Genomic DNA, 19453 nt, shown 5'->3' with positions numbered 1-19453 from the left:
GCCTCAGTCGGGTGCTGCTCCACGTCGCGCTCCGTCGCTCAACCCAAGACAGGGCAGCCAGCGCGCGACCTCTACGTGGGATCCCGCCTCCCACGGCAGAGCCTGCGGTCACAGGGACAGAGGGCGCAGGCCGCCAGAGCTCCGGATACCAGCGGCAGCTCCCCGTCCCGCTCAAAGGGAGGGAGGGCCGCCGCTGGCGCCCAGTCGCCTGTGCCACCCTCCGGGTCTCAAAGCACTCCTCAGTCAGCTCAAGGACCGGGGCCACCTGGCCTTCGGGGTCACATGGGCTTGGGCACGACGGAAGGGACCGCTTGCCCCCGTGGAACAGACATTCTCCCCGTGGACAACCTCAGGTGCCGGGACCCTCTGCTCCGCCTTGGAAAACCCACCTTCTGCAATGTATGCCCAACGCAATCAGGCCGAGCAGATTGACCCCCTCGGCCCGGCCCCAGTGTGTGATGGGGCTCTGTGCGTGAGGGCTTGCTCTTCCCCACCTACACCAGGCACGGCATCTAACACACACACACACACACACACACACACACACACACACACCACGCAGAGACACCCAGACCACGCACGCACGCACGGGGACGCACCCTCCTCTCCCCCACCCCACACACGAGCAGCCGAAGGACAAGAGGGTATGGCTGGGGCCTGAGCGGGAACAAGCGAAGCCTTGGTTTGCGGCCCCTCGGCCAACTGCATCAGGATTTTTGTCTGGGCTCGGAGGCCAGAGGATCTCTGCCATTTGCTAGCAGGGCCAGGGATGGCAGGAGGGTGGGTACGGGGCTCAGCCAGGGCCAGTTCTGCTGGCACGATCCTGTAGCACGTGGCCGCGTAGCACGGGGCCGGGTCTGAAGGAGGCCAAGCAGGGGCACAAGACCCAGCAGCGGCACAGGGAAGAGGCCCAGGGCACCCAGGAGCAGACGAGACCCGGGAGTCGTGCGTGCTTGGCGTGGCCGCGGGCCCCGTGACGCCCGAGGACTCGAGTGCTCAGCCCCGTGTAGTGGCCGCGAAGGCCTGCCTGGGAGAAACGCCCCGGGAGGCCGGCAGGAACCCGGGATCGGAAGGGATGTGAAGGGGCCCCGGGTCGGAGGAGATGGCTTTGGCTGTGTTTGGTTTTGTTTCTTCTTCCCAAGATTCCGGGTGTGAAACGGGCCAGTGGTGAAGTCCTGGGCTGGAAAGCCTCACGATTCAGCCCCGCAGCCCCAGGCCCTGAGTGTGGAGGAGGGCGGAGCGGGTCGGCGAAGGGCGCGGCTGCCGTTTTCCTGATGGGCTGGAGGGGCAGTGGCGCTTTCCGGACGAAGAGGACCGGAAGGGTCCCCGAGACCTCCGCTGGGAGCCACGCACCCACCCAAGGATACGGCTCCAGGAGACGACGGAGGAGGGCGGCTGCTTGCCCTGGCCCGAGCTGTGCGTCCACCGCCTTGGCCACAGCAGTGGACATTCCCAGAAGAACAAGCGCCCGAGAGCACTGAGAAATTTTCCCCCGAGAAAACTTGACCCTCGTCCTGGCAGCAGGACACCTCGGGAAGAAAGCCACCCAGTGGCCACCTGGGCGAGACCGGCTGCCCGAGCAGGCGCGCGGGGCCTCTGGCCGCTGGCCCCGGGCTGCCAGCCCCCACCCGGACTCCCAGCCGTGCCAGGAGAGCAGCGTGGAGACGCACGCCGGGGCCCTCGGCAGGCTCTTGGGGCTCCCGGAGGCGGCGGCTAGCGTCTACGGCCATACCACCCTGAACGCGCCCGATCTCGTCTGATCTCGGAAGCTAAGCAGGGTCGGGCCTGGTTAGTACTTGGATGGGAGACCGCCTGGGAATACCGGGTGCTGTAGGCTCTTGCTCCTCCCTCCCTCGCTGCTCCTTTTGTCTTCGGGGACTTCGCCACCACCCCCCCCACCACCACCACCACCCCCAGCACCACCACCACCACCACCACCACAACGACCCACCGTGACCACGACCCCGACCCCGTCCGGGCCACCCGCCAGACCCACGCACACCGAATCCTCACAGCTACATCCCCGAATCCTCTCCCCTCCTCACACTCTCCTGTGGCGCGCGCCCGCGACACGGGTCACCAGCGAGGTTGGTCCCAGGCCACGTTGGGGACCGCTCCCCAACTGCCCTCCAGGCGGGCGGGGAGGGACGTGCGGAAGCCATGAGAAAGTGGGTCCTGCACCCCAGCGGGCCCCACAGCGGGACGCGCCACACCTGGGCTCGCCACAAGGTGGTGCACTGGGTCCAGGGCAAGACGCCAGGGGACAGAGAAGCAGGGAGCCTCAGTCGGGTGCTGCTCCACGTCGCCCTCCGTCGCTCAACCCAAGACAGGGCAGCCAGCGCGCGACCTCTACGTGGGATCCCGCCTCCCACGGCAGAGCCTGCGGTCACAGGGACAGAGGGCGCAGGCCGCCAGAGCTCCGGATACCAGCGGCAGCTCCCCGTCCCGCTCAAAGGGAGGGAGGGCCGCCGCTGGCGCCCAGTCGCCTGTGCCACCCTCCGGGTCTCAAAGCACTCCTCAGTCAGCTCAAGGACCGGGGCCACCTGGCCTTCGGGGTCACATGGGCTTGGGCACGACGGAAGGGACCGCTTGCCCCCGTGGAACAGACATTCTCCCCGTGGACAACCTCAGGTGCCGGGACCCTCTGCTCCGCCTTGGAAAACCCACCTTCTGCAATGTATGCCCAACGCAATCAGGCCGAGCAGATTGACCCCTCGGCCCGGCCCCAGTGTGTGATGGGGCTCTGTGAGTGAGGGCTTGCTCTTCCCCACCTACACCAGGCACGGCATCTAACACACACACACACACACACACACACACACACACACACACACACCACGCAGAGACACCCAGACCACGCACGCACGCACGGGGACGCACCCTCCTCTCCCCCACCCCACACACGAGCAGCCGAAGGACAAGAGGGTATGGCTGGGGCCTGAGCGGGAACAAGCGAAGCCTTGGTTTGCGGCCCCTCGGCCAACTGCATCAGGATTTTTGTCTGGGCTCGGAGGCCAGAGGATCTCTGCCATTTGCTAGCAGGGCCAGGGATGGCAGGAGGGTGGGTACGGGGCTCAGCCAGGGCCAGTTCTGCTGGCACGATCCTGTAGCACGTGGCCGCGTAGCACGGGGCCGGGTCTGAAGGAGGCCAAGCAGGGGCACAAGACCCAGCAGCGGCACAGGGAAGAGGCCCAGGGCACCCAGGAGCAGACGAGACCCGGGAGTCGTGCGTGCTTGGCGTGGCCGCGGGCCCCGTGACGCCCGAGGACTCGAGTGCTCAGCCCCGTGTAGTGGCCGCGAAGGCCTGCCTGGGAGAAACGCCCCGGGAGGCCGGCAGGAACCCGGGATCGGAAGGGATGTGGAGGGGCCCCGGGTCGGAGGAGATGGCTTTGGCTGTGTTTGGTTTTGTTTCTTCTTCCCAAGATCCCGGGTGTGAAAGGGGCCAGAGGTGAAGTCCTGGGCTGGAAAGCCTCACGATTCAGCCCCGCAGCCCCAGGCCCTGAGTGTGGAGGAGGGCGGAGCGGGTCGGCGAAGGGCGCGGCTGCCGTTTTCCTGATGGGCTGGAGGGGCAGTGGCACTTTCCGGACGAAGAGGACCGGAAGGGTCCCCGAGACCTCCGCTGGGAGCCACGCACCCACCCAAGGATACGGCTCCAGGAGGCGACGGAGGAGGGCGGCTGCTTGCCCTGGCCCGAGCTGTGCGTCCCCCGCCTTGGCCACAGCAGTGGACATTCCCAGAAGAACAAGCGCCCGAGAGCACTGAGAAATTTTCCCCCGAGAAAACTTGACCCTCGTCCTGGCAGCAGGACACCTCGGGAAGAAAGCCACCCAGCGGCCACCTGGGCGAGACCGGCTGCCCGAGCAGGCACGCGGGGCCTCTGGCCGCTGGCCCCGGGCTGCCAGCCCCCACCCGGACTCCCAGCCGTGCCAGGAGAGCAGCGTGGAGACGCACGCCGGGGCCCTCGGCAGGCTCTTGGGGCTCCCGGAGGCGGCGGCTAGCGTCTACGGCCATACCACCCTGAACGCGCCCGATCTCGTCTGATCTCGGAAGCTAAGCAGGGTCGGGCCTGGTTAGTACTTGGATGGGAGACCGCCTGGGAATACCGGGTGCTGTAGGCTTTTGCTTCTCCTTCCCTCGCTGCTCCTTTTGTCTTCGGGGACTTCGCCACCACCCCCCCCACCACCACCACCACCCCCAGCACCACCACCACCACCACCACCACAACGACCCACCGTGACCACGACCCCGACCCCGTCCGGGCCACCCGCCAGACCCACGCACACCGAATCCTCACAGCTACGTCCCCGAATCCTCTCCCCTCCCCACACTCTCCTGGGGCGCGCGCCCGCGACACGGGTCACCAGCGAGGTTGGTCCCAGGCCACGTTGGGGACCGCTCCCCAACTGCCCTCCAGGCGGGCGGGGAGGGACGTGCGGAAGCCATGAGAAAGTGGGTCCTGCACCCCAGCGGGCCCCACAGCGGGACGCGCCACACCTGGGCTCGCCACAAGGTGGTGCACTGGGTCCAGGGCAAGACGCCAGGGGACAGAGAAGCAGGGAGCCTCAGTCGGGTGCTGCTCCACGTCGCGCTCCGTCGCTCAACCCAAGACAGGGCAGCCAGCGCGCGACCTCTACGTGGGATCCCGCCTCCCACGGCAGAGCCTGCGGTCACAGGGACAGAGGGCGCAGGCCGCCAGAGCTCCGGATGCCAGCGGCAGCTCCCCGTCCCGCTCAAAGGGAGGGAGGGCCGCCGCTGGCGCCCAGTCGCCTGTGCCACCCTCCGGGTCTCAAAGCACTCCTCAGTCAGCTCAAGGACCGGGGCCACCTGGCCTTCGGGGTCACATGGGCTTGGGCACGACGGAAGGGACCGCTTGCCCCCGTGGAACAGACATTCTCCCCGTGGACAACCTCAGGTGCCGGGACCCTCTGCTCCGCCTTGGAAAACCCACCTTCTGCAATGTATGCCCAACGCAATCAGGCCGAGCAGATTGACCCCCTCGGCCCGGCCCCAGTGTGTGATGGGGCTCTGTGCGTGAGGGCTTGCTCTTCCCCACCTACACCAGGCACGGCATCTAACACACACACACACACACACACACACCACGCAGAGACACCCAGACCACGCACGCACGCACGGGGACGCACCCTCCTCTCCCCCACCCCACACACGAGCAGCCGAAGGACAAGAGGGTATGGCTGGGGCCTGAGCGGGAACAAGCGAAGCCTTGGTTTGCGGCCCCTCGGCCAACTGCATCAGGATTTTAGTCTGGGCTCGGAGGCCAGAGGATCTCTGCCATTTGCTAGCAGGGCCAGGGATTTCAGGAGGGTGGGTACGGGGCTCAGCCAGGGCCAGTTCTGCTGGCACGATCCTGTAGCACGTGGCCGCGTAGCACGGGGCCGGGTCTGAAGGAGGCCAAGCAGGGGCACAAGACCCAGCAGCGGCACAGGGAAGAGGCCCAGGGCACCCAGGAGCAGACGAGACCCGGGAGTCGTGCGTGCTTGGCGTGGCCGCGGGCCCCGTGACGCCCGAGGACTCGAGTGCTCAGCCCCGTGTAGTGGCCGCGAAGGCCTGCCTGGGAGAAACGCCCCGGGAGGCCGGCAGGAACCCGGGATCGGAAGGGATGTGGAGGGGCCCCGGGTCGGAGGAGATGGCTTTGGCTGTGTTTGGTTTTGTTTCTTCTTCCCAAGATCCCGGGTGTGAAAGGGGCCAGAGGTGAAGTCCTGGGCTGGAAAGCCTCACGATTCAGCCCCGCAGCCCCAGGCCCTGAGTGTGGAGGAGGGCGGAGCGGGTCGGCGAAGGGCGCGGCTGCCGTTTTCCTGATGGGCTGGAGGGGCAGTGGCGCTTTCCGGACGAAGAGGACCGGAAGGGTCCCCGAGACCTCCGCTGGGAGCCACGCACCCACCCAAGGATACGGCTCCAGGAGGCGACGGAGGAGGGCGGCTGCTTGCCCTGGCCCGAGCTGTGCGTCCCCCGCCTTGGCCACAGCAGTGGACATTCCCAGAAGAACAAGCGCCCGAGAGCACTGAGAAATTTTCCCCCGAGAAAACTTGACCCTCGTCCTGGCAGCAGGACACCTCGGGAAGAAAGCCACCCAGCGGCCACCTGGGCGAGACCGGCTGCCCGAGCAGGCGCGCGGGGCCTCTGGCCGCTGGCCCCGGGCTGCCAGCCCCCACCCGGACTCCCAGCCGTGCCAGGAGAGCAGCGTGGAGACGCACGCCGGGGCCCTCGGCAGGCTCTTGGGGCTCCCGGAGGCGGCGGCTAGCGTCTACGGCCATACCACCCTGAACGCGCCCGATCTCGTCTGATCTCGGAAGCTAAGCAGGGTCGGGCCTGGTTAGTACTTGGATGGGAGACCGCCTGGGAATACCGGGTGCTGTAGGCTTTTGCTCCTCCCTCCCTCGCTGCTCCTTTTGTCTTTGGGGACTTCGCCACCACCCCCCCCACCACCTCCACCACCCCCAGCACCACCACCACCACCACCACAACGACCCACCGTGACCACGACCCTGACCCCGTCCGGGCCACCCGCCAGACCCACGCACACCGAATCCTCACAGCTACGTCCCCGAATCCTCTCCCCTCCCCACACTCTCCTGGGGCGCGCGCCCGCGACACGGGTCACCAGCGAGGTTGGTCCCAGGCCACGTTGGGGACCGCTCCCCAACTGCCCTCCAGGCGGGCAGGGAGGGACGTGCGGAAGCCATGAGAAAGTGGGTCCTGCACCCCAGCGGGCCCCACAGCGGGACGCGCCACACCTGGGCTCGCCACAAGGTGGTGCACTGGGTCCAGGGCAAGACGCCAGGGGACAGAGAAGCAGGGAGCCTCAGTCGGGTGCTGCTCCACGTCGCGCTCCGTCGCTCAACCCAAGACAGGGCAGCCAGCGCGCGACCTCTACGTGGGATCCCGCCTCCCACGGCAGAGCCTGCGGTCACAGGGACAGAGGGCGCAGGCCGCCAGAGCTCCGGATGCCAGCGGCAGCTCCCCGTCCCGCTCAAAGGGAGGGAGGGCCGCCGCTGGCGCCCAGTCGCCTGTGCCACCCTCCGGGTCTCAAAGCACTCCTCAGTCAGCTCAAGGACCGGGGCCACCTGGCCTTCGGGGTCACATGGGCTTGGGCACGACGGAAGGGACCGCTTGCCCCCGTGGAACAGACATTCTCCCCGTGGACAACCTCAGGTGCCGGGACCCTCTGCTCCGCCTTGGAAAACCCACCTTCTGCAATGTATGCCCAACGCAATCAGGCCGAGCAGATTGACCCCCTCGGCCCGGCCCCAGTGTGTGATGGGGCTCTGTGCGTGAGGGCTTGCTCTTCCCCACCTACACCAGGCACGGCATCTAACACACACACACACACACACACACACACCACGCAGAGACACCCAGACCACGCACGCACGCACGGGGACGCACCCTCCTCTCCCCCACCCCACACACGAGCAGCCGAAGGACAAGAGGGTATGGCTGGGGCCTGAGCGGGAACAAGCGAAGCCTTGGTTTGCGGCCCCTCGGCCAACTGCATCAGGATTTTTGTCTGGGCTCGGAGGCCAGAGGATCTCTGCCATTTGCTAGCAGGGCCAGGGATGGCAGGAGGGTGGGTACGGGGCTCAGCCAGGGCCAGTTCTGCTGGCACGATCCTGTAGCACGTGGCCGCGTAGCACGGGGCCGGGTCTGAAGGAGGCCAAGCAGGGGCACAAGACCCAGCAGCGGCACAGGGAAGAGGCCCAGGGCACCCAGGAGCAGACGAGACCCGGGAGTCGTGCGTGCTTGGCGTGGCCGCGGGCCCCGTGACGCCCGAGGACTCGAGTGCTCAGCCCCGTGTAGTGGCCGCGAAGGCCTGCCTGGGAGAAACGCCCCGGGAGGCCGGCAGGAACCCGGGATCGGAAGGGATGTGGAGGGGCCCCGGGTCGGAGGAGATGGCTTTGGCTGTGTTTGGTTTTGTTTCTTCTTCCCAAGATCCCGGGTGTGAAAGGGGCCAGAGGTGAAGTCCTGGGCTGGAAAGCCTCACGATTCAGCCCCGCAGCCCCAGGCCCTGAGTGTGGAGGAGGGCGGAGCGGGTCGGCGAAGGGCGCGGCTGCCGTTTTCCTGATGGGCTGGAGGGGCAGTGGCGCTTTCCGGACGAAGAGGACCGGAAGGGTCCCCGAGACCTCCGCTGGGAGCCACGCACCCACCCAAGGATACGGCTCCAGGAGGCGACGGAGGAGGGCGGCTGCTTGCCCTGGCCCGAGCTGTGCGTCCCCCGCCTTGGCCACAGCAGTGGACATTCCCAGAAGAACAAGCGCCCGAGAGCACTGAGAAATTTTCCCCCGAGAAAACTTGACCCTCGTCCTGGCAGCAGGACACCTCGGGAAGAAAGCCACCCAGCGGCCACCTGGGCGAGACCGGCTGCCCGAGCAGGCGCGCGGGGCCTCTGGCCGCTGGCCCCGGGCTGCCAGCCCCCACCCGGACTCCCAGCCGTGCCAGGAGAGCAGCGTGGAGACGCACGCCGGGGCCCTCGGCAGGCTCTTGGGGCTCCCGGAGGCGGCGGCTAGCGTCTACGGCCATACCACCCTGAACGCGCCCGATCTCGTCTGATCTCGGAAGCTAAGCAGGGTCGGGCCTGGTTAGTACTTGGATGGGAGACCGCCTGGGAATACCGGGTGCTGTAGGCTTTTGCTCCTCCCTCCCTCGCTGCTCCTTTTGTCTTCGGGGACTTCGCCACCACCCCCCCCACCACCACCACCACCCCCAGCACCACCACCACCACCACCACCACAACGACCCACCGTGACCACGACCCCGACCCCGTCCGGGCCACCCGCCAGACCCACGCACACCGAATCCTCACAGCTACGTCCCCGAATCCTCTCCCCTCCCCACACTCTCCTGGGGCGCGCGCCCGCGACACGGGTCACCAGCGAGGTTGGTCCCAGGCCACGTTGGGGACCGCTCCCCAACTGCCCTCCAGGCGGGCGGGGAGGGACGTGCGGAAGCCATGAGAAAGTGGGTCCTGCACCCCAGCGGGCCCCACAGCGGGACGCGCCACACCTGGGCTCACCACAAGGTGGTGCACTGGGTCCAGGGCAAGACGCCAGGGGACAGAGAAGCAGGGAGCCTCAGTCGGGTGCTGCTCCACGTCGCGCTCCGTCGCTCAACCCAAGACAGGGCAGCCAGCGCGCGACCTCTACGTGGGATCCCGCCTCCCACGGCAGAGCCTGCGGTCACAGGGACAGAGGGCGCAGGCCGCCAGAGCTCCGGATGCCAGCGGCAGCTCCCCGTCCCGCTCAAAGGGAGGGAGGGCCGCCGCTGGCGCCCAGTCGCCTGTGCCACCCTCCGGGTCTCAAAGCACTCCTCAGTCAGCTCAAGGACCGGGGCCACCTGGCCTTCGGGGTCACATGGGCTTGGGCACGACGGAAGGGACCGCTTGCCCCCGTGGAACAGACATTCTCCCCGTGGACAACCTCAGGTGCCGGGACCCTCTGCTCCGCCTTGGAAAACCCACCTTCTGCAATGTATGCCCAACGCAATCAGGCCGAGCAGATTGACCCCCTCGGCCCGGCCCCAGTGTGTGATGGGGCTCTGTGCGTGAGGGCTTGCTCTTCCCCACCTACACCAGGCACGGCATCTAACACACACACACACACACACACACACCACGCAGAGACACCCAGACCACGCACGCACGCACGGGGACGCACCCTCCTCTCCCCCACCCCACACACGAGCAGCCGAAGGACAAGAGGGTATGGCTGGGGCCTGAGCGGGAACAAGCGAAGCCTTGGTTTGCGGCCCCTCGGCCAACTGCATCAGGATTTTTGTCTGGGCTCGGAGGCCAGAGGATCTCTGCCATTTGCTAGCAGGGCCAGGGATGGCAGGAGGGTGGGTACGGGGCTCAGCCAGGGCCAGTTCTGCTGGCACGATCCTGTAGCACGTGGCCGCGTAGCACGGGGCCGGGTCTGAAGGAGGCCAAGCAGGGGCACAAGACCCAGCAGCGGCACAGGGAAGAGGCCCAGGGCACCCAGGAGCAGACGAGACCCGGGAGTCGTGCGTGCTTGGCGTGGCCGCGGGCCCCGTGACGCCCGAGGACTCGAGTGCTCAGCCCCGTGTAGTGGCCGCGAAGGCCTGCCTGGGAGAAACGCCCCGGGAGGCCGGCAGGAACCCGGGATCGGAAGGGATGTGGAGGGGCCCCGGGTCGGAGGAGATGGCTTTGGCTGTGTTTGGTTTTGTTTCTTCTTCCCAAGATCCCGGGTGTGAAAGGGGCCAGAGGTGAAGTCCTGGGCTGGAAAGCCTCACGATTCAGCCCCGCAGCCCCAGGCCCTGAGTGTGGAGGAGGGCGGAGCGGGTCGGCGAAGGGCGCGGCTGCCGTTTTCCTGATGGGCTGGAGGGGCAGTGGCGCTTTCCGGACGAAGAGGACCGGAAGGGTCCCCGAGACCTCCGCTGGGAGCCACGCACCCACCCAAGGATACGGCTCCAGGAGGCGACGGAGGAGGGCGGCTGCTTGCCCTGGCCCGAGCTGTGCGTCCCCCGCCTTGGCCACAGCAGTGGACATTCCCAGAAGAACAAGCGCCCGAGAGCACTGAGAAATTTTCCCCCGAGAAAACTTGACCCTCGTCCTGGCAGCAGGACACCTCGGGAAGAAAGCCACCCAGCGGCCACCTGGGCGAGACCGGCTGCCCGAGCAGGCGCGCGGGGCCTCTGGCCGCTGGCCCCGGGCTGCCAGCCCCCACCCGGACTCCCAGCCGTGCCAGGAGAGCAGCGTGGAGACGCACGCCGGGGCCCTCGGCAGGCTCTTGGGGCTCCCGGAGGCGGCGGCTAGCGTCTACGGCCATACCACCCTGAACGCGCCCGATCTCGTCTGATCTCGGAAGCTAAGCAGGGTCGGGCCTGGTTAGTACTTGGATGGGAGACCGCCTGGGAATACCGGGTGCTGTAGGCTTTTGCTCCTCCCTCCCTCGCTGCTCCTTTTGTCTTCGGGGACTTCGCCACCACCCCCCCCACCACCACCACCACCCCCAGCACCACCACCACCACCACCACCACAACGACCCACCGTGACCACGACCCCGACCCCGTCCGGGCCACCCGCCAGACCCACGCACACCGAATCCTCACAGCTACGTCCCCGAATCCTCTCCCCTCCCCACACTCTCCTGGGGCGCGCGCCCGCGACACGGGTCACCAGCGAGGTTGGTCCCAGGCCACGTTGGGGACCGCTCCCCAACTGCCCTCCAGGCGGGCGGGGAGGGACGTGCGGAAGCCATGAGAAAGTGGGTCCTGCACCCCAGCGGGCCCCACAGCGGGACGCGCCACACCTGGGCTCGCCACAAGGTGGTGCACTGGGTCCAGGGCAAGACGCCAGGGGACAGAGAAGCAGGGAGCCTCAGTCGGGTGCTGCTCCACGTCGCGCTCCGTCGCTCAACCCAAGACAGGGCAGCCAGCGCGCGACCTCTACGTGGGATCCCGCCTCCCACGGCAGAGCCTGCGGTCACAGGGACAGAGGGCGCAGGCCGCCAGAGCTCCGGATGCCAGCGGCAGCTCCCCGTCCCGCTCAAAGGGAGGGAGGGCCGCCGCTGGCGCCCAGTCGCCTGTGCCACCCTCCGGGTCTCAAAGCACTCCTCAGTCAGCTCAAGGACCGGGGCCACCTGGCCTTCGGGGTCACATGGGCTTGGGCACGATGGAAGGGACCGCTTGCCCCCGTGGAACAGACATTCTCCCCGTGGACAACCTCAGGTGCCGGGACCCTCTGCTCCGCCTTGGAAAACCCACCTTCTGCAATGTATGCCCAACGCAATCAGGCCGAGCAGATTGACCCCCTCGGCCCGGCCCCAGTGTGTGATGGGGCTCTGTGCGTGAGGGCTTGCTCTTCCCCACCTACACCAGGCACGGCATCTAACACACACACACACACACACACACACACCACGCAGAGACACCCAGACCACGCACGCACGCACGGGGACGCACCCTCCTCTCCCCCACCCCACACACGAGCAGCCGAAGGACAAGAGGGTATGGCTGGGGCCTGAGCGGGAACAAGCGAAGCCTTGGTTTGCGGCCCCTCGGCCAACTGCATCAGGATTTTTGTCTGGGCTCGGAGGCCAGAGGATCTCTGCCATTTGCTAGCAGGGCCAGGGATGGCAGGAGGGTGGGTACGGGGCTCAGCCAGGGCCAGTTCTGCTGGCACGATCCTGTAGCACGTGGCCGCGTAGCACGGGGCCGGGTCTGAAGGAGGCCAAGCAGGGGCACAAGACCCAGCAGCGGCACAGGGAAGAGGCCCAGGGCACCCAGGAGCAGACGAGACCCGGGAGTCGTGCGTGCTTGGCGTGGCCGCGGGCCCCGTGACGCCCGAGGACTCGAGTGCTCAGCCCCGTGTAGTGGCCGCGAAGGCCTGCCTGGGAGAAACGCCCCGGGAGGCCGGCAGGAACCCGGGATCGGAAGGGATGTGGAGGGGCCCCGGGTCGGAGGAGATGGCTTTGGCTGTGTTTGGTTTTGTTTCTTCTTCCCAAGATCCCGGGTGTGAAAGGGGCCAGAGGTGAAGTCCTGGGCTGGAAAGCCTCACGATTCAGCCCCGCAGCCCCAGGCCCTGAGTGTGGAGGAGGGCGGAGCGGGTCGGCGAAGGGCGCGGCTGCCGTTTTCCTGATGGGCTGGAGGGGCAGTGGCGCTTTCCGGACGAAGAGGACCGGAAGGGTCCCCGAGACCTCCGCTGGGAGCCACGCACCCACCCAAGGATACGGCTCCAGGAGGCGACGGAGGAGGGCGGCTGCTTGCCCTGGCCCGAGCTGTGCGTCCCCCGCCTTGGCCACAGCAGTGGACATTCCCAGAAGAACAAGCGCCCGAGAGCACTGAGAAATTTTCCCCCGAGAAAACTTGACCCTCGTCCTGGCAGCAGGACACCTCGGGAAGAAAGCCACCCAGCGGCCACCTGGGCGAGACCGGCTGCCCGAGCAGGCGCGCGGGGCCTCTGGCCGCTGGCCCCGGGCTGCCAGCCCCCACCCGGACTCCCAGCCGTGCCAGGAGAGCAGCGTGGAGACGCACGCCGGGGCCCTCGGCAGGCTCTTGGGGCTCCCGGAGGCGGCGGCTAGCGTCTACGGCCATACCACCCTGAACGCGCCCGATCTCGTCTGATCTCGGAAGCTAAGCAGGGTCGGGCCTGGTTAGTACTTGGATGGGAGACCGCCTGGGAATACCGGGTGCTGTAGGCTTTTGCTCCTCCCTCCCTCGCTGCTCCTTTTGTCTTCGGGGACTTCGCCACCACCCCCCCCACCACCACCACCACCCCCAGCACCACCACCACCACCACCACCACAACGACCCACCGTGACCACGACCCCGACCCCGTCCGGGCCACCCGCCAGACCCACGCACACCGAATCCTCACAGCTACGTCCCCGAATCCTCTCCCCTCCCCACACTCTCCTGGGGCGCGCGCCCGCGACACGGGTCACCAGCGAGGTTGGTCCCAGGCCACGTTGGTGACCGCTCCCCAACTGCCCTCCAGGCGGGCGGGGAGGGACGTGCGGAAGCCATGAGAAAGTGGGTCCTGCACCCCAGCGGGCCCCACAGCGGGACGCGCCACACCTGGGCTCGCCACAAGGTGGTGCACTGGGTCCAGGGCAAGACGCCAGGGGACAGAGAAGCAGGGAGCCTCAGTCGGGTGCTGCTCCACGTCGCGCTCCGTCGCTCAACCCAAGACAGGGCAGCCAGCGCGCGACCTCTACGTGGGATCCCGCCTCCCACGGCAGAGCCTGCGGTCACAGGGACAGAGGGCGCAGGCCGCCAGAGCTCCGGATGCCAGCGGCAGCTCCCCGTCCCGCTCAAAGGGAGGGAGGGCCGCCGCTGGCGCCCAGTCGCCTGTGCCACCCTCCGGGTCTCAAAGCACTCCTCAGTCAGCTCAAGGACCGGGGCCACCTGGCCTTCGGGGTCACATGGGCTTGGGCACGACGGAAGGGACCGCTTGCCCCCGTGGAACAGACATTCTCCCCGTGGACAACCTCAGGTGCCGGGACCCTCTGCTCCGCCTTGGAAAACCCACCTTCTGCAATGTATGCCCAACGCAATCAGGCCGAGCAGATTGACCCCCTCGGCCCGGCCCCAGTGTGTGATGGGGCTCTGTGCGTGAGGGCTTGCTCTTCCCCACCTACACCAGGCACGGCATCTAACACACACACACACACACACACACACCACGCAGAGACACCCAGACCACGCACGCACGCACGGGGACGCACCCTCCTCTCCCCCACCATACACACGAGCAGCCGAAGGACAAGAGGGTATGGCTGGGGCCTGAGCGGGAACAAGCGAAGCCTTGGTTTGCGGCCCCTCGGCCAACTGCATCAGGATTTTTGTCTGGGCTCGGAGGCCAGAGGATCTCTGCCATTTGCTAGCAGGGCCAGGGATGGCAGGAGGGTGGGTACGGGGCTCAGCCAGGGCCAGTTCTGCTGGCACGATCCTGTAGCACGTGGCCGCGTAGCACGGGGCCGGGTCTGAAGGAGGCCAAGCAGGGGCACAAGACCCAGCAGCGGCACAGGGAAGAGGCCCAGGGCACCCAGGAGCAGATGAGACCCGGGAGTCGTGCGTGCTTGGCGTGGCCGCGGGCCCCGTGACGCCCGAGGACTCGAGTGCTCAGCCCCGTGTAGTGGCCGCGAAGGCCTGCCTGGGAGAAACGCCCCGGGAGGCCGGCAGGAACCCGGGATCGGAAGGGATGTGGAGGGGCCCCGGGTCGGAGGAGATGGCTTTGGCTGTGTTTGGTTTTGTTTCTTCTTCCCAAGATCCCGGGTGTGAAAGGGGCCAGAGGTGAAGTCCTGGGCTGGAAAGCCTCACGATTCAGCCCCGCAGCCCCAGGCCCTGAGTGTGGAGGAGGGCGGAGCGGGTCGGCGAAGGGCACGGCTGCCGTTTTCCTGATGGGCTGGAGGGGCAGTGGCGCTTTCCGGACGAAGAGGACCGGAAGGGTCCCCGAGACCTCCGCTGGGAGCCACGCACCCACCCAAGGATACGGCTCCAGGAGGCGACGGAGGAGGGCGGCTGCTTGCCCTGGCCCGAGCTGTGCGTCCCCCGCCTTGGCCACAGCAGTGGACATTCCCAGAAGAACAAGCGCCCGAGAGCACTGAGAAATTTTCCCCCGAGAAAACTTGACCCTCGTCCTGGCAGCAGGACACTTCGGGAAGAAAGCCACCCAGCGGCCACCTGGGCGAGACCGGCTGCCCGAGCAGGCGCGCGGGGCCTCTGGCCGCTGGCCCCGGGCTGCCAGCCCCCACCCGGACTCCCAGCCGTGCCAGGAGAGCAGCGTGGAGACGCACGCCAGGGCCCTCGGCAGGCTCTTGGGGCTCCCGGAGGCGGCGGCTAGCGTCTACGGCCATACCACCCTGAACGCGCCCGATCTCGTCTGATCTCGGAAGCTAAGCAGGGTCGGGCCTGGTTAGTACTTGGATGGGAGACCGCCTGGGAATACCGGGTGCTGTAGGCTTTTGCTCCTCCCTCCCTCGCTGCTCCTTTTGTCTTCGGGGACTTCGCCACCACCCCCCCCACCACCACCACCACCCCCAGCACCACCACCACCACCACCACCACAACGACCCACCGTGACCACGACCCCGACCCCGTCCGGGCCACCCGCCAGACCCACGCACACCGAATCCTCACAGCTACGTCCCCGAATCCTCTCCCCTCCCCACACTCTCCTGGGGCGCGCGCCCGCGACACGGGTCACCAGCGAGGTTGGTCCCAGGCCACGTTGGGGACCGCTCCCCAACTGCCCTCCAGGCGGGCGGGGAGGGACGTGCGGAAGCCATGAGAAAGTGGGTCCTGCACCCCAGCGGGCCCCACAGCGGGACGCGCCACACCTGGGCTCGCCACAAGGTGGTGCACTGGGTCCAGGGCAAGACGCCAGGGGACAGAGAAGCAGGGAGCCTCAGTCGGGTGCTGCTCCACGTCGCGCTCCGTCGCTCAACCCAAGACAGGGCAGCCAGCGCGCGACCTCTACGTGGGATCCCGCCTCCCACGGCAGAGCCTGCGGTCACAGGGACAGAGGGCGCAGGCCGCCAGAGCTCCGGATGCCAGCGGCAGCTCCCCGTCCCGCTCAAAGGGAGGGAGGGCCGCCGCTGGCGCCCAGTCGCCTGTGCCACCCTCCGGGTCTCAAAGCACTCCTCAGTCAGCTCAAGGACCGGGGCCACCTGGCCTTCGGGGTCACATGGGCTTGGGCACGACGGAAGGGACCGCTTGCCCCCGTGGAACAGACATTCTCCCCGTGGACAACCTCAGGTGCCGGGACCCTCTGCTCCGCCTTGGAAAACCCACCTTCTGCAATGTATGCCCAACGCAATCAGGCCGAGCAGATTGACCCCCTCGGCCCGGCCCCAGTGTGTGATGGGGCTCTGTGCGTGAGGGCTTGCTCTTCCCCACCTACACCAGGCACGGCATCTAACACACACACACACACACACACACACCACGCAGAGACACCCAGACCACGCACGCACGCACGGGGACGCACCCTCCTCTCCCCCACCCCACACACGAGCAGCCGAAGGACAAGAGGGTATGGCTGGGGCCTGAGCGGGAACAAGCGAAGCCTTGGTTTGCGGCCCCTCGGCCAACTGCATCAGGATTTTTGTCTGGGCTCGGAGGCCAGAGGATCTCTGCCATTTGCTAGCAGGGCCAGGGATGGCAGGAGGGTGGGTACGGGGCTCAGCCAGGGCCAGTTCTGCTGGCACGATCCTGTAGCACGTGGCCGCGTAGCACGGGGCCGGGTCTGAAGGAGGCCAAGCAGGGGCACAAGACCCAGCAGCGGCACAGGGAAGAGGCCCAGGGCACCCAGGAGCAGACGAGACCCGGGAGTCGTGCGTGCTTGGCGTGGCCGCGGGCCCCGTGACGCCCGAGGACTCGAGTGCTCAGCCCCGTGTAGTGGCCGCGAAGGCCTGCCTGGGAGAAACGCCCCGGGAGGCCGGCAGGAACCCGGGATCGGAAGGGATGTGGAGGGGCCCCGGGTCGGAGGAGATGGCTTTGGCTGTGTTTGGTTTTGTTTCTTCTTCCCAAGATCCCGGGTGTGAAAGGGGCCAGAGGTGAAGTCCTGGGCTGGAAAGCCTCACGATTCAGCCCCGCAGCCCCAGGCCCTGAGTGTGGAGGAGGGCGGAGCGGGTCGGCGAAGGGCGCGGCTGCCGTTTTCCTGATGGGCTGGAGGGGCAGTGGCGCTTTCCGGACGAAGAGGACCGGAAGGGTCCCCGAGACCTCCGCTGGGAGCCACGCACCCACCCAAGGATACGGCTCCAGGAGGCGACGGAGGAGGGCGGCTGCTTGCCCTGGCCCGAGCTGTGCGTCCCCCGCCTTGGCCACAGCAGTGGACATTCCCAGAAGAACAAGCGCCCGAGAGCACTGAGAAATTTTCCCCCGAGAAAACTTGACCCTCGTCCTGGCAGCAGGACACCTCGGGAAGAAAGCCACCCAGCGGCCACCTGGGCGAGACCGGCTGCCCGAGCAGGCGCGCGGGGCCTCTGGCCGCTGGCCCCGGGCTGCCAGCCCCCACCCGGACTCCCAGCCGTGCCAGGAGAGCAGCGTGGAGACGCACGCCGGGGCCCTCGGCAGGCTCTTGGGGCTCCCGGAGGCGGCGGCTAGCGTCTACGGCCATACCACCCTGAACGCGCCCGATCTCGTCTGATCTCGGAAGCTAAGCAGGGTCGGGCCTGGTTAGTACTTGGATGGGAGACCGCCTGGGAATACCGGGTGCTGTAGGCTTTTGCTCCTCCCTCCCTCGCTGCTCCTTTTGTCTTCGGGGACTTCGCCACCACCCCCCCCACCACCACCACCACCCCCAGCACCACCACCACCACCACCACCACAACGACCCACCGTGACCACGACCCCGACCCCGTCCGGGCCACCCGCCAGACCCACGCACACCGAATCCTCACAGCTACGTCCCCGAATCCTCTCCCCTCCCCACACTCTCCTGGGGCGCGCGCCCGCGACACGGGTCACCAGCGAGGTTGGTCCCAGGCCACGTTGGGGACCGCTCCCCAACTGCCCTCCAGGCGGGCGGGGAGGGACGTGCGGAAGCCATGAGAAAGTGGGTCCTGCACCCCAGCGGGCCCCACAGCGGGACGCGCCACACCTGGGCTCGCCACAAGGTGGTGCACTGGGTCCAGGGCAAGACGCCAGGGGACAGAGAAGCAGGGAGCCTCAGTCGGGTGCTGCTCCACGTCGCGCTCCGTCGCTCAACCCAAGACAGGGCAGCCAGCGCGCGACCTCTACGTGGGATCCCGCCTCCCACGGCAGAGCCTGCGGTCACAGGGACAGAGGGCGCAGGCCGCCAGAGCTCCGGATGCCAGCGGCAGCTCCCCGTCCCGCTCAAAGGGAGGGAGGGCCGCCGCTGGCGCCCAGTCGCCTGTGCCACCCTCCGGGTCTCAAAGCACTCCTCAGTCAGCTCAAGGACCGGGGCCACCTGGCCTTCGGGGTCACATGGGCTTGGGCACGACGGAAGGGACCGCTTGCCCCCGTGGAACAGACATTCTCCCCGTGGACAACCTCAGGTGCCGGGACCCTCTGCTCCGCCTTGGAAAACCCACCTTCTGCAATGTATGCCCAACGCAATCAGGCCGAGCAGATTGACCCCCTCGGCCCGGCCCCAGTGTGTGATGGGGCTCTGTGCGTGAGGGCTTGCTCTTCCCCACCTACACCAGGCACGGCATCTAACACACACACACACACACACACACACCACGCAGAGACACCCAGACCACGCACGCACGCACGGGGACGCACCCTCCTCTCCCCCACCCCACACACGAGCAGCCGAAGGACAAGAGGGTATGGCTGGGGCCTGAGCGGGAACAAGCGAAGCCTTGGTTTGCGGCCCCTCGGCCAACTGCATCAGGATTTTTGTCTGGGCTCGGAGGCCAGAGGATCTCTGCCATTTGCTAGCAGGGCCAGGGATGGCAGGAGGGTGGGTACGGGGCTCAGCCAGGGCCAGTTCTGCTGGCACGATCCTGTAGCACGTGGCCGCGTAGCACGGGGCCGGGTCTGAAGGAGGCCAAGCAGGGGCACAAGACCCAGCAGCGGCACAGGGAAGAGGCCCAGGGCACCCAGGAGCAGACGAGACCCGGGAGTCGTGCGTGCTTGGCGTGGCCGCGGGCCCCGTGACGCCCGAGGACTCGAGTGCTCAGCCCCGTGTAGTGGCCGCGAAGGCCTGCCTGGGAGAAACGCCCCGGGAGGCCGGCAGGAACCCGGGATCGGAAGGGATGTGGAGGGGCCCCGGGTCGGAGGAGATGGCTTTGGCTGTGTTTGGTTTTGTTTCTTCTTCCCAAGATCCCGGGTGTGAAAGGGGCCAGAGGTGAAGTCCTGGGCTGGAAAGCCTCACGATTCAGCCCCGCAGCCCCAGGCCCTGAGTGTGGAGGAGGGCGGAGCGGGTCGGCGAAGGGCGCGGCTGCCGTTTTCCTGATGGGCTGGAGGGGCAGTGGCGCTTTCCGGACGAAGAGGACCGGAAGGG

General features: G+C 67.6%; 8 non-coding genes across 8 annotated transcripts; all 8 read left to right on the top strand.

The window, feature by feature from the left end:
• The first annotated feature begins 1718 nt into the window (after positions 1–1718).
• LOC141413391 (5S ribosomal RNA) lies at positions 1719–1837 on the top strand. Its single transcript, XR_012438183.1, has one exon. It is a non-coding gene; the product is annotated as a 5S ribosomal RNA (ribosomal RNA).
• Positions 1838–3999: 2162 nt separating this feature from the next.
• LOC141413389 (5S ribosomal RNA) lies at positions 4000–4118 on the top strand. The gene has a single exon (XR_012438181.1). It is a non-coding gene; the product is annotated as a 5S ribosomal RNA (ribosomal RNA).
• A 2145-nt stretch (positions 4119–6263) lies between these two features.
• Positions 6264–6382, top strand: LOC141413388 (5S ribosomal RNA). The gene has a single exon (XR_012438180.1). It is a non-coding gene; the product is annotated as a 5S ribosomal RNA (ribosomal RNA).
• Positions 6383–8526: 2144 nt separating this feature from the next.
• LOC141413387 (5S ribosomal RNA) lies at positions 8527–8645 on the top strand. Its single transcript, XR_012438179.1, has one exon. It is a non-coding gene; the product is annotated as a 5S ribosomal RNA (ribosomal RNA).
• A 2145-nt stretch (positions 8646–10790) lies between these two features.
• On the top strand, positions 10791–10909 carry LOC141413386 (5S ribosomal RNA). Its single transcript, XR_012438178.1, has one exon. It is a non-coding gene; the product is annotated as a 5S ribosomal RNA (ribosomal RNA).
• A 2147-nt stretch (positions 10910–13056) lies between these two features.
• Positions 13057–13175, top strand: LOC141413385 (5S ribosomal RNA). The gene has a single exon (XR_012438177.1). It is a non-coding gene; the product is annotated as a 5S ribosomal RNA (ribosomal RNA).
• A 2145-nt stretch (positions 13176–15320) lies between these two features.
• On the top strand, positions 15321–15439 carry LOC141413384 (5S ribosomal RNA). The gene has a single exon (XR_012438176.1). It is a non-coding gene; the product is annotated as a 5S ribosomal RNA (ribosomal RNA).
• Positions 15440–17584: 2145 nt separating this feature from the next.
• On the top strand, positions 17585–17703 carry LOC141413383 (5S ribosomal RNA). Its single transcript, XR_012438175.1, has one exon. It is a non-coding gene; the product is annotated as a 5S ribosomal RNA (ribosomal RNA).
• Positions 17704–19453: the final 1750 nt, after the last annotated feature.

Source organism: Castor canadensis, chromosome 10 (genome assembly GCF_047511655.1).
Source record: "Castor canadensis chromosome 10, mCasCan1.hap1v2, whole genome shotgun sequence".
In the NCBI taxonomy this organism is placed as follows: Eukaryota; Metazoa; Chordata; class Mammalia; order Rodentia; family Castoridae; genus Castor; species Castor canadensis.
The sequence above is the reverse complement of the archived record's forward strand: the minus strand, read 5'-3'. Positions and strand labels throughout refer to the sequence as shown.